This window comes from Gadus morhua, chromosome 12, assembly GCF_902167405.1.
Source record: "Gadus morhua chromosome 12, gadMor3.0, whole genome shotgun sequence".
NCBI lineage: Eukaryota > Metazoa > Chordata > Actinopteri > Gadiformes > Gadidae > Gadus > Gadus morhua.
In genome coordinates, this window is record NC_044059.1 from 19,193,346 (window position 1) to 19,205,624 (window position 12,279).

General features: G+C 46.2%; 1 long non-coding RNA gene across 1 annotated transcript; it reads right to left on the minus strand.

The window, feature by feature from the left end:
- Positions 1–2,540: 2,540 nt before the first annotated feature.
- Positions 2,541–3,887, minus strand: LOC115555604 (uncharacterized). Its single transcript, XR_003978890.1, has 3 exons — positions 3,560–3,887; positions 3,322–3,407; positions 2,541–3,189 (listed from the first exon to the last, which is right to left on the minus strand). It is a non-coding gene; the product is annotated as an uncharacterized LOC115555604 (long non-coding RNA).
- Positions 3,888–12,279: the final 8,392 nt, after the last annotated feature.

Here is a 12,279-nt window from a genome sequence, read left to right on the forward strand (position 1 = left end):
TCATTAGTCAGCTCTTTGACTTGTTCTACCCAGTCGCCAGCGACATTGAATTTATGGCCTAGATATGGGTATGTTTCATGCCTTGAGTAGACGCGGATTGGGTTCTGCATTATTGTGAAGGATGGGGGTCTGTCGGATTTGGCTTGATACTACCGATTTCCACCGCTTCTCCTCTCATAGAACGCAGCACATTTGGTGTGTTTTACCTCCAATCTTGACCACTCTATGAAATCCTCAGTGCGGTGGAGCATTGAGTGGATTACGCTCTCGTCCCGTGATGAGATCTCTACATCATCAGCATATCCCGGCACTGGATTTGGTGACCTGACTCCTTCAGGTGCGCACTGGCGCATCCACTTGATCCAGTGATTGATTGCTAGGATGTAATTCACCGCACTCCAGGGGCATCCTGTTTTAATACCAACATCCAGCTGAATGGGATCAGTTAGGGTGTCACCACAAATGACTTGGATGTAAGATCCTTCATAGACATCCATCACGACATCAATATACACTTGTGGAAGCTGTATTTCCCTAAGTGCATAAATCATGACGCTGTGTTGCAATGACCCGAAGGCATCACGAAAGTCCAGGAAAACAGTGAATAACTTTGCGGAGTCGTGTTTAAAGTCATCAATAGCCGTTTTCAGGCAGAAGACGTGCTCATTCATGCCTTGGCGGATAATGTAGGCTTTTTGATCAGGTGAAAGTATTACGGTTTCAAGCCAAGGCAGGATGCGGGCTAGCACACATTTCATGAACATTTTATAGATTGTGGCAAAAGTGAAATGTCTCTCCATGTGGAGGGGTCATCCGGGATATTGCCTTTTTTGGGGATTCTGTGTATTAAGGCACCTTTCCATGAATCCGGCACTTTACCATTTAACAGGCAGGTGTTAAATATGTGCGTCAGGATTTGGAATGAGACTTGCTTGGTGGATTTTATTGTCTAATAAGTGACTCCATCAGAACCACTGGCTTTATCATTTGCAGATTGGTGATCACACACACACACACACACACACACACACACACACACACACACACACACACACACACACACACACACACACACACACACACACACTTGACTAAGTACACAGTATGAGGTATAAGTTTGACTAAATCAATACCAGCGAAATTATTTAGGCTAAAAGCCCACTGTAAACACAGTAAACAACACATATAGACCCACACACAGCTACTAAGGAAAACATTTTTATTTGTTTTTCACTCACCGTTTGACTTCTTTACAGGAAAAGTATTAGTCCTTGTATAACGTGCGCTTCATAAATTCCCCTCTTGTGACCGTTCAAGCCCACAGCAACAGTCTGGCTTGGTGAAGTGCACTGCTGGAACTTAGCCTACATCGTCTTTTATTTTTGGTTTCATAATCACACAGGTAGAATTGCGTCTTGGCCTATTCGGCATATTGAACCGTCGGCCTAATGCGCCTCCTTTTTGAAAAGTCGGACAAACAGACCTTCGGACCAATGGGTTCCGTTTTCGGAACATTGAACCGTCGGCATAGTGGCATGTCGATCTAATGGGAAATATTTCGGACCATTGAGACGTCGGAACAATGAGGCGTCGGAATTACGGCATGGCACCCTCCATCCACCGCTCGTCCGATGGTTTCAATCAGCATTCCACTGTGCGACCATCCCTGTTTAACAATGCGGATTGCGTATGCCCTCATACATTGTTGAAATCATATGCTGGATGCTTTATTTTTGTGTTTTTTAGTTAATGATCGGGCTATAATAAGACCACGTTGGCTATGCAATCGCGGAAAAATACGATGCCCTGCAATAGCCACAATTAATCTCTCACGCATCATGGTGAAGGAACAAATGTGTGGTAGGAAATAAAGTTCTCGCGTATGTTTACTGGGACCCACGCCGGCAGAAGAGATCTACATTCCGATTGGCTGGCGGTCATTTACAGCCGATACGCTACTAGCTCATTTGCAAAGAGTTGAGCTGTTTTCAACTCTCATTTACAGCTTTACAGCTTTAAAGCTATAGCTCAATCCTTTAATCGCTCCTATCGCTTTATTTCTCATGTCTAATAGAAAGTGAATGGCCGTTTATCGCTCAAAACACTTTACAGCTTTTGGTGTGAACGCACAGTAAGGCAGGTTTCAGGTGGGCTTGAGCCCACCCAAAAAAGGTCTAGCTTCGCCACTGTTGCTGACCTCTAGCATGAACCTACAATTTTTCCGAAGATGGACTGAGGAAGAGTGACCCCTTCGTGCACGTGCACGTACTCAAAGCTTGTGACCCAGAGCAAGCTTCTGTTTGTTGTAATCTTGCGGTAGCTACTGGAGCTAGCTAACTAGCTAATCCACATTTGGACCTAGCACTAGAAGACAACCCTAAACTCCAACCTAGCTAGCCATTTGAGTTGTGTATTTTCAAAATCTGCTGGCGTTTCGCAATTCCCATACCCAACCTTTAAGGCTGCAAGAGGAACACAAACACACACACAGATGCACGCACGCACGCCCGCACGGACACATACATCCAACGTAACCAATGTTCACCAATAGCAAGGCTTTATCGTAGACAATAAATTCAGTACAGTTTCATGAGGATCTTTGATGGCCAAAAATAGCATATAATGTACACACCATAAATTAAGGTTGCTCTGAGTGATTTACCTTTTATGGTAGACAAAGCATTTATGATCATTTAAATGTCCGGATGGTCAACACTTTATTTAATACAAATTATAGTAATATTACTGTATCCAAGTCATGTGAAAACATGGATCTGTAAACAGAATAAAAGACAACCGAAAGAAAATCAGCATCATGTTTTGAAAGATTGATTAAAAAACATTCACAATAATAAAGTTAGTTACTGATTTACTGAGAAAATATTAGGAAATTAGGATTTCACAAGACCATTGATTTGTCTTTTGACGATACTATTTGACTATTTGATAAATGCTTGGATTTACATTTCAATTCTGAATATTTCAATTGTTATATACAGTTGTGTGTTTCCATGGAATACATTTTTGATGTAAATGTGTAAGCAATATGTTTCTCGATATTTTTTAACCACAAGTTAAGTGCATTTATAAACACAATACCCCAAACTAATATTAATAAATTGCAAATCTTTGGATTCTTTTCACTGAGAGCAGATGAGCTGTTCCAGTCGGGAGCTGATTTCTGAAGAACTAAGCAGAGAAAAAAGAAGGGTGAAAATATGGCATCAGTTATGGAGACAAAGAATTTGTTGTTTAATATGTGCTACTGCTGTCCATCATGCTAAATAGTTCCATCTAATCGATAGATGCAACTAACCGTACCTCTTGAAGAAGTCCCGAAATGGTGTCGTTGCTGAGTTCACCAAAGGTAATCATCTTGACTTGTAAATACGCCATGGTTGAAAAGACTGGGAAGAAAGGCATGTGCAGGTGATTCAAACGAGGAGCATCTCGAGTACAGAGAGTACAGATAAAATGTGATTTAACCAGCCTGATACCAACCAGTTACTATTAAAAGTTAGGTTATGGTTGTGATGTGTTTGTTTTCAAGTGGACATACCGGGAGGAATTATCGTCACAGTGGTTGTTGGAGCCGGGGTTGTGGTTGTTGGAGCCAGGGTTGTGGTTGTTGGAGCTGTTGTTTTTGTTGTTGGAACTGGGGTTGTGTTTGTTGGACCCGGGGTTGTGGTTGTCGGAACTAATGTTGTGGTTTTTAGAGCTGCAGCTGTGGTTTTTGGAGCCGCTGTTGTGGTTGTTGGAACCAATGTTATGGTTGTTGAAGCTGCTGTTGTGGTTTTTGGAGCCGCTATTGTAGTTGTTTGAGCCGCGGTTGTTGTTGTTGGTGCAGTAGTTGTTGTTGGTGCAGCAGTTTTCGTTGTTGGTGCAGCAGTTTTCGTTGTTGGTGCAGCAGTTGTTGTCGTTGGTGCAGCAGCTGTTGTCGTTGGTGCAGCAGTTGTCGTTGTTTGTGCAGAAGTTGTTGTCGTTGGTGCAGCAGTTGCCGTTGTTGGTGCAGCAATTGTCGTTGTTGGTACAGCAGTTGTTGTTGTAGGTGAAAAAGTTGTTGTTGTAGGTGCAGCAGTTGTGGTTGATGCAGTAGTTGTTGTTTGTGCAGTAGTTGTTGTTGGTGCAGAAGTTGTTGTTGTTGGTGCAGCAGTTGTCGTTGGTGCAGCAGTTGTTGTTGTTGGTGCTACAAATGTCGTTGTTGGTGCAGCAGTTGTCGTTGTTGGTGCAGCAGTTGTTGTCGTTGGTGCAGCAGTTGTCGTAGTTAGTGAAGCAGTTGTTGGTGCAGCAGTTGTCGTTTGTGCAGCAGTTGTCGTTGGTGCAGCAGTTGTCGTGGTTGGTGCAGCAGTTGTCGTTTGTGCAGCAGTTGTCGGTGATCCAGCAGTTGTCGGTGTTGTTGCCACTGTTATGGTTGTTGGAGCCGCTGTTATGGTTGTTGGTGCCACTGTTGAAGTTGTTGGAGCTGCTGTTGTGGTAGTTGGAACTGTTGTGGTAGTTGGAACTGCTGTTGTGGTTGTTGGAGCAGCTGTTGTGGTTGTCGGAGCTGCTGTTGTGGTTGGTTGATCCGGGCCTGTGGTTGTTGGAGCCGCTGTTGTGGTTGTTGGAGCTGCTGTTGTGGTTGGTGGACCCAGGCCTGTTGTTGTTGGAGCTGCAGTTGTCGTTTGTGCAGCAGATGTCGTTGGTGCAATAGTTGTCAATGTTGGTGCAGCAGTTATTGTCGTTGGTGCTGCAGTTGTCGTTGTTGATGCAGCAGTTGTTGCTGTAGGTGCAACAGATGTCGTTGTAGGTGCAGCAGTTGTGGTTGATGCAGTAGTTGTTGTTGTTAGTGCAGTAGTTGTTGTTGTTGTTCCTGCAGCAGTTGTCGTTGTTGGTGCAGCAGTTATTGTAGTTGGTGCAGCAGTTGTCGTTGTTAGTGAAGCAGTTGTTGGTGCAGCAGTTGTCATTGGTGTAGCAGTGGTTGGTGTTGGTACAGCAGTTGTCGTTATTGGTGCGACAGTTGTCAATGTTGGTGCAGCAGTTATTGTCGCTGTTGGTGCAGCAGTTGTCGTTGTTGGTGCAGCAGTTGTCGTTTGTGCAGCAGTTGTTGTTTGTGCAGCATTTGTCGTTGTTGGTACAGCAGTTGTCGTTGTAGGTGAAAAAGTTGTTGTTGTAGGTGCAGCAGTTGTGGTTGATGCAGTAGTTGTTGTTTGTGCAGTAGTTGTTGTTGGTGCAGAAGTTGTTGTTGTTGGTGCAGCTGTTGTTGTCGTTGGTGCAGCAGTTGTTTGTGCAGCAATTGTCGTTGTTGGTACAGCAGTTGTTGTTGTAGGTGAAAAAGTTGTTGTTGTAGGTGCAGCAGTTGTGGTTGATGCAGTAGTTGTTGTTTGTGCAGTAGTTGTTGTTGCTGCAGCTGTTGTTGTTGTTGGTGCTACAAATGTCGTTGTTGGTGCAGCAGTTGTCGTTGTTGGTGCAGCAGTTGTTGTCGTTGGTGCAGCAGTTGTTGTTGTTGGTGCTACAAATGTCGTTGTTGGTGCAGCAGTTGTCGTTGTTGGTGCAGCAGTTGTCGTTGTTGGTGCAGCAGTTGTTGTCGTTGGTGCAGCAGTTGTCGTAGTTAGTGAAGCAGTTGTTGGTGCAGCAGTTGTCGTTTGTGCAGCAGTTGTCGTTGGTGCAGCAGTTGTCGTGGTTGGTGCAGCAGTTGTCGTTTGTGCAGCAGTTGTCGGTGATCCAGCAGTTGTCGGTGTTGTTGCCACTGTTATGGTTGTTGGAGCCGCTGTTATGGTTGTTGGTGCCACTGTTGAAGTTGTTGGAGCTGCTGTTGTGGTAGTTGGAACTGTTGTGGTAGTTGGAACTGCTGTTGTGGTTGTTGGAGCAGCTGTTGTGGTTGTCGGAGCTGCTGTTGTGGTTGGTTGATCCGGGCCTGTGGTTGTTGGAGCCGCTGTTGTGGTTGATGGAGCTGCTGTTGTGGTTGGTGGACCCAGGCCTGTTGTTGTTGGAGCTGCAGTTGTCGTTTGTGCAGCAGATGTCGTTGGTGCAATAGTTGTCAATGTTGGTGCAGCAGTTATTGTCGTTGGTGCTGCAGTTGTCGTTGTTGATGCAGCAGTTGTTGTTGTAGGTGCAACAGTTGTCGTTGTAGGTGCAGCAGTTGTGGTTGATGCAGTAGTTGTTGTTGTTAGAGCAGTAGTTGTTGTTGTTGTTCCTGCAGCAGTTGTCGTTGTTGGTGCAGCAGTTATTGTAGTTGGTGCAGCAGTTGTCGTTGTTAGTGAAGCAGTTGTTGGTGCAGCAGTTGTCATTGGTGTAGCAGTGGTTGGTGTTGGTACAGCAGTTGTCGTTATTGGTGCGACAGTTGTCAATGTTGGTGCAGCAGTTATTGTCGCTGTTGGTGCAGCAGTTGTCGTTGTTGGTGCAGCAGTTGTCGTTTGTGCAGCAGTTGTTGTTTGTGCAGCATTTGTCGTTGTTGGTACAGCAGTTGTCGTTTGTGCAGCAGTTGTCGTTTTTGCAGCAGTTGTCGTTGTTGGTGCAGCAGTTGTCGTTTGTGCAGCAGTTGTCGTTGGTGCAACAGTTGTCAATGTTGGTGCAGCAATTATTGTTGTTGATGCAGCAATTATCGTTGCTGGTGCAGGAATTGTTGTTGTTGGTACAGCAGTTGTTGTTGTAGGTGCAACAGTTGTCGTTGTTAGTGAAGCAGTTGTTGGTGCAGCAGTTGTTGTTGGTGGAGCAGTTATTGTCGTTGGTGCTGCAGTTGTCGTTGTTGATGCAGCAATTGTCGTTGTTGGTGCAGCAATTGTCGTTGTTGGTGCAGAAATTGTCGTTGGTGCAGCAGTTGTCGTTGTTGGTGCAGCAATTGTCATTTGTGCAGCAGTTGACGTTCGTGCAACAGTTGTCAATGTTGGTGCAGCAGTTATTGTCGTTGGTGATGCAGTTGTCGTTGTTGATGCAGCAATTGTCGTTGTTGGTGCAGCAGTTGTCTTTTGTGCAGCAGTTGTCGTTGGTCCAGCAGTTGTCAGTGTTGGTGCCGTGGTTGTGGTTGTTGGAGCCGCTGTTATGGTTGTTGGAGCCACTGTTGAAGTTGTTGGAGCTGCTGTTGTGGTTGTTGGAGCAGCTGTTGTGGTTGTTGGAGCTGCTGTGGTGGTTGTTGGAAGTGCTGTTGTGGTTGTTGGAGCCGCTGTTGTGGTTGTTGGAGCTGCTGTGGTGGTTGGTGGACCCAGGCCTGTTGTTGTTGGAGCTGCAGTTGTGGTTGGTGGAGGTGCTGTTGTTGTAGTTGGAACTGGAGTTGTGGTACTTGGAGCTGCTGTTGTGGTAGTTGGACCCACGGTTGTCGTTGTTGGTGCAGCAGTTGTCGTTAGTGCAGCAGTTGTCGTTGTTGGTGCAGCAGTTGTCAATGTTGGTGCAGCAGTTGTCAATGTTGGTGCAGCAGTTATTGTCGCTGTTGGTGCAGCAGTTGTCATTGTTGGTGCAGCAGTTGCCGTTTGTGCAGCAGTTGTTGTTTGTGCAGCATTTGTCGTTGTTGGTACAGCAGTTGTCGTTTGTGCAGCAGTTGTCGTTTTTGCAGCAGTTGTCGTTGTTGGTGCAGCAGTTGTCGTTTGTGCAGCAGTTGTCGTTGGTGCAACAGTTGTCAATGTTGGTGCAGCAGTTATTGTCGTTGATGCAGCAATTATCGTTGCTGGTGCAGGAATTGTCGTTGTTGGTACAGCAGTTGTTGTAGGTGCAACAGTTGTCGTTGTTAGTGAAGCAGTTGTTGGTGCAGCAGTTGTTGTTGGTTTAGCAGTTATTGTCGTTGGTGCTGCAGTTGTCGTTGTTGATGCAGCAATTGTCGTTGGTGCAGCAGTTGTCGTTGTTGGTGCAGCAGTTGTCATTTGTGCAGCAGTTGTCGTTGGTCCAGCAGTTGTCAGTGTTGGTGCCGTGGTTGTGGTTGTTGGAGCCGCTGTTATGGTTGTTGGTGCCACTGTTGAAGTTGTTGGAGCTGCTGTTGTGGTTGTTGGAGCAGCTGTTGTGGTTGTTGGAGCTGCTGTGGTGGTTGTTGGAAGTGCTGTTGTGGTTGTTGGAGCCGCTGTTGTGGTTGTTGGAGCTGCTGTGGTGGTTGGTGGACCCAGGCCTGTTGTTGTTGGAGCTGCAGTTGTGGTTGGTGGAGGTGCTGTTGGTTTAGTTGGAACTGGAGTTGTGGTACTTGGAGCTGCTGTTGTGGTTGTTGGACCCACGGTTGTCCTTGTTGGTGCAGCAGTTGTTGTTAGTGCAGCAGTTGTCGTTGTTGGTGCAGCAGTTGTCGTTTGTGCAGCAGTTGTCAATGTTGGTGCAGCAGTAATTGTCGTTGGTGCTGCAGTTGTCATTGTTGGTGCAGCAATTGTCGTTGGGGACGCAGTTGTCATTGTCGTTGCAGCAGTTGCCGTTGTTGGTGCAGCAATTGTCGTTGTTGGTATAGCAGTTGTTGTTGTATGTGCAACAGCTGTCGTTGTAGGTGCAGCAGTTGTGGTCAATGCACTAGTTGTTGTTGGTGCAGTAGTTGTTGTTGGTGCAGAAGTTGTTGTTGTTAGTGCAGTGGTTGTTGTTGTTGGTGCAGCAGTTGTCGTTGTTGGTGCAGCAGTTGTCGTTGTTAGCGCAGCAGTTGTTGTCGTTGGTGCATCAGTTGTCGTTGTTAGTGAAGCAGTTGTTGTTGCAGCAGTTGTCGTTGGTTTAGCAGTGGTTGGTGTTGGTGCGGCAGCTGTCGTTATTGGTGCAGCAGTTGTCGTTGTTGGGGCAGCAATTGTCGTTGTTGCAGAAGTTGCCGTTGTTGGTGCATTAATTGTCGTTGTTGGTACAGCAGTTGTTGTTGGTGCAGTAGTTGTTGTTGGTGCAGAAGTTGTTGTTGTTGGTGCAGCAGTTGTTGTCGTTGGTGCAGCAGTTGTTGTTGTTGGTGCTACAGTTGTCGTTGGTGCAGCAGTTGTCGTTGTGAGTGAGCTAGTTGTTGGTGCAGCAGTTGTCGTTGGTGTTGCAGTGGTTGGTGTTGGTGCAGCAGTTGTCGTTATTGGTGCAACAGTTTTCAATGTTGGTGCTGCAGTTGTCGTTGTTGATGCAGCAATCGTCGTTGTTGGTGCAGCAATTGTCGTTGGTGCAGCATTTGTCGTTGTCGGTGCAGCAGTTGTCGTTTGTGCAGCAGTTGTCATTGGTCCAGCAGTTGTCGTTGGTCCAGCAGTTGTCAGTGTTGGTCCAGCAGTTGTCGTTGGTCCAGCAGTTGTGGGTGTTGTTGCCGCGGTTGTGGTTGTTGGAGCCGCTGTTATGGTTGTTGGAGCCGCTGTTGTGGTTGGTGGAAGTGCTGTTGTGGTTGTTGGAGCCGCTGTTGTGGTTTTTGGAGCTGCTCTGGTGGTTGGTGGACCCAGGCCTGTTGTTGTTGGAGCTGCAGTTGTGGTACTTGGAGCTGCTGTTGTGGTTGTTGGACCCACGGTTGTCGTTGTTGCTGCAGCAGATGTCGTTTGTGCAGCAGTTGTCGTTGTTGGTGCAGCAGTTGTCGTTTGTGCAGCAGTTGTCAATGTTGGTGCAGCAGTTATTGTCGTTGGTGCTGCAGTTGTCATTGTTGATGCAGCAATTGTCGTTGTTGATGCAGCAATTGTCGTTGTTGGTGCAGCAATTGTCGATGGTGCAGCAGTTGTCGTTGTTGGTGCAGCAGTTGTCGTTAGTGCAGCAGTTGTCGGTGTTGTTGCCGCGGTTTTGGTTGGTTGACCCGGGCCTGGGGTTGTTGGAGCCACTGTTGTGGTTGTTGGAGCTGCTGTTGTGGTTGGTGGACCCAGGCCTGTTGTTGTTGGAGCTGCAGTTGTGGTTGTTGGAGGTGCTGTTGTTGTAGTTGGAACTGGAGTTGTGGTACTTGGAGCTGCTGTTGTGGTACTTGGAGCTGCTGTTGTGGTTGTTGGAACAGCGGTTGTGATTGTTGGAGCCGCTGTTGTAGTGGTAGGAGCTGCTGTTGTGGTTGTGGGACCTACTGTTGTGGTTGTTGGAGCTGCTGTTGTGGTTGTTGGAACTGCTGTAGTGGTTGTTGGAACTGCTGTCATGGTGATTGGAGCTACTGTTGTGGTTGTTGGTCCTGCAGTTGTGGTTGTTGGACCTGCGGTTGTAGTTGTTTGACCAGCTGTTGTGGTGGTTGGAGCAGGTGTTGTAGTTGTTGGACCTGCTGTTGTGGTTGTTGGAACAGCGGTTGTGATTGTTGGAGCCGCTGTTGTAGTGGTAGGAGCTGCTGTTGTAGTGGTAGGAGCTGCTGTTGTGGTTGTTGGAACTGCTGTTGTGGTTGTTGGAACTGATGTCGCGGTGGTTGGAGCTACTGTTGTGGTTGTTGGTCCTGCAGTTGTGGTTGTTGGAGTTGTGGTTATTGGACCTGCGGTTGTGGTTGTTGGAGCTGCTGTTGGGGTCATCGGAGCCGTGGTTGTCGGACCTGTTGTTGTGGTTGCTGGAAAATAATGAATATGTTAACAACTGCTTGATATAGAGTAGACGATTAGGGCAACATGTAAATAATTTATTCTGGGTTCTGAGTTTAAAGACAGAATTCTGTGAATTAAGTCAGTCTAGATCCAAATAAATTTGATCTAGACTTGCCGCCGAATGTGCATTTTCCAAAGAAAATAGGTAAGCCAACTCGTCATGTGCGCAATATTCCTTGGGCATGTCAAAATGCTAAGGCTATCAAGGCCAATGGTCTAGCCTGGCAAGTTTAAAGTCCCTGTGCCATTTTATAGCATACTTGTGATTTGTGAAGAAGCAGACGCATTTGTTGGCTGTCCAAATTTGGAAGTTTGACTTTCCGAAGCTTGGAGTAAATAACGTTCTTACTTTTCTCCCACATACAAGAGATCAACAGAACAACATGGAGTGATTCATTGAGTTCAACTTTGAGCATAGCCTAATATCTATGAAAAAATAGAGATAGGCTCTAGACCAATGTTCCCTCTAAGCTGCGCAGTGCGCAATTGCACACCACTCCCGCGTTCTCTGCGCACAACATTTGTATGCAGCGCATAAAATTAAATCTAACCTGAACTGTAAATAAAATAAACGCATAACAATTTATTCTGTACCATTTTGCAATGCAACTCAGTGAGTGACAGATGACAGTAAAACAATGACTAACACTGGCCAGCCAATGACATGATGCGGCTCACGTGTATTTACATCTTGCATCCAATCAATGCGCTTTATGCGTACGTGCCTCTGTTTAGCATGTTAGCGTGTAGCTGATGTTGCGGCGGCGATGGCGAAACGAACGGGTAGTGGTACATCCACTCACAAAGGCAAAAAGAAATGCGGTTCTTTTAAGATGGAATGGCTGTCGGAGTATGTGCAAACAGAAGAAAAAGAGGTGAAACTGGATGAGATTTTTTCTTTTTCGAGCGAAAAAGGGCTGCTCTGTAAAACATGCTGTGAAGCCAAAGTAACGGGCGAGTTTTCGGAGGGAAAAATGTGGACTGAATGGAAGTTGGACTACCTCAAGCGTCACATTCAGCAGAAAAGTAATTTGAATGCTGTTGGAATTGTACGAAGACGCAATATGGGAATGGGGATCGGTACATTATTGCAGGAGAGCACAAAAGATCGAGAGAAGAGGAACGAGCTGTCACACAAAAATAAATCCAACCCAGAGCAAGTAAAAATTCTCATAGACAATACTCTACTCGCCATCAAAATGAATGTATCAATGCTGTCGGTTCAACAAATCCACGATCATATGGCAAAGTATGTGAGTATACCAGAAGGATGGCGAATCAAAAATTATGCCTTTGAATTTGTGAACTCAATCAATGAGATAATGCAGAATGAGACGATCTGCAATGTTAAAAATGCACCCTGGCATACCCTGATAGTAGATGAGAGCACAGACATAACAGTGCACAAAATGCTAGTCCTATATATTAAATACAGGGAGGAACATGAAGTCAACTATAAAACTGTGTTCGGCGGCATCATCCAGCTGACAGCATGCACTGCTCACGATATTGTGCAGGCAATCACTCAGTTTTACTCCAAGCATGGACTGGACTTTCAGAGAATGGTGATGCTGACCTCCGATGGCGCCTCAGTAATGCTAGGAAAGCACAACGGAGTTGCAGCTTTATTAAAGCGGCAAATACCACACCTAACTGATCAACATTGCGTGGCCCATAGAGAGGACTTGGGCATTGATGATGCCTGGAAAGATGTGCCTTTGATGCGAGATGTGGAAACTCTACTCAGACCTGTATATTCCACTTTCTCTCGGTCCACTGTGAAGAGGGCACAAATCGAGGACCTAGCAAAGATTCTCGATGAGGATATACATTGTCATTCAGGCCTCTGAGCGAAGTGCGA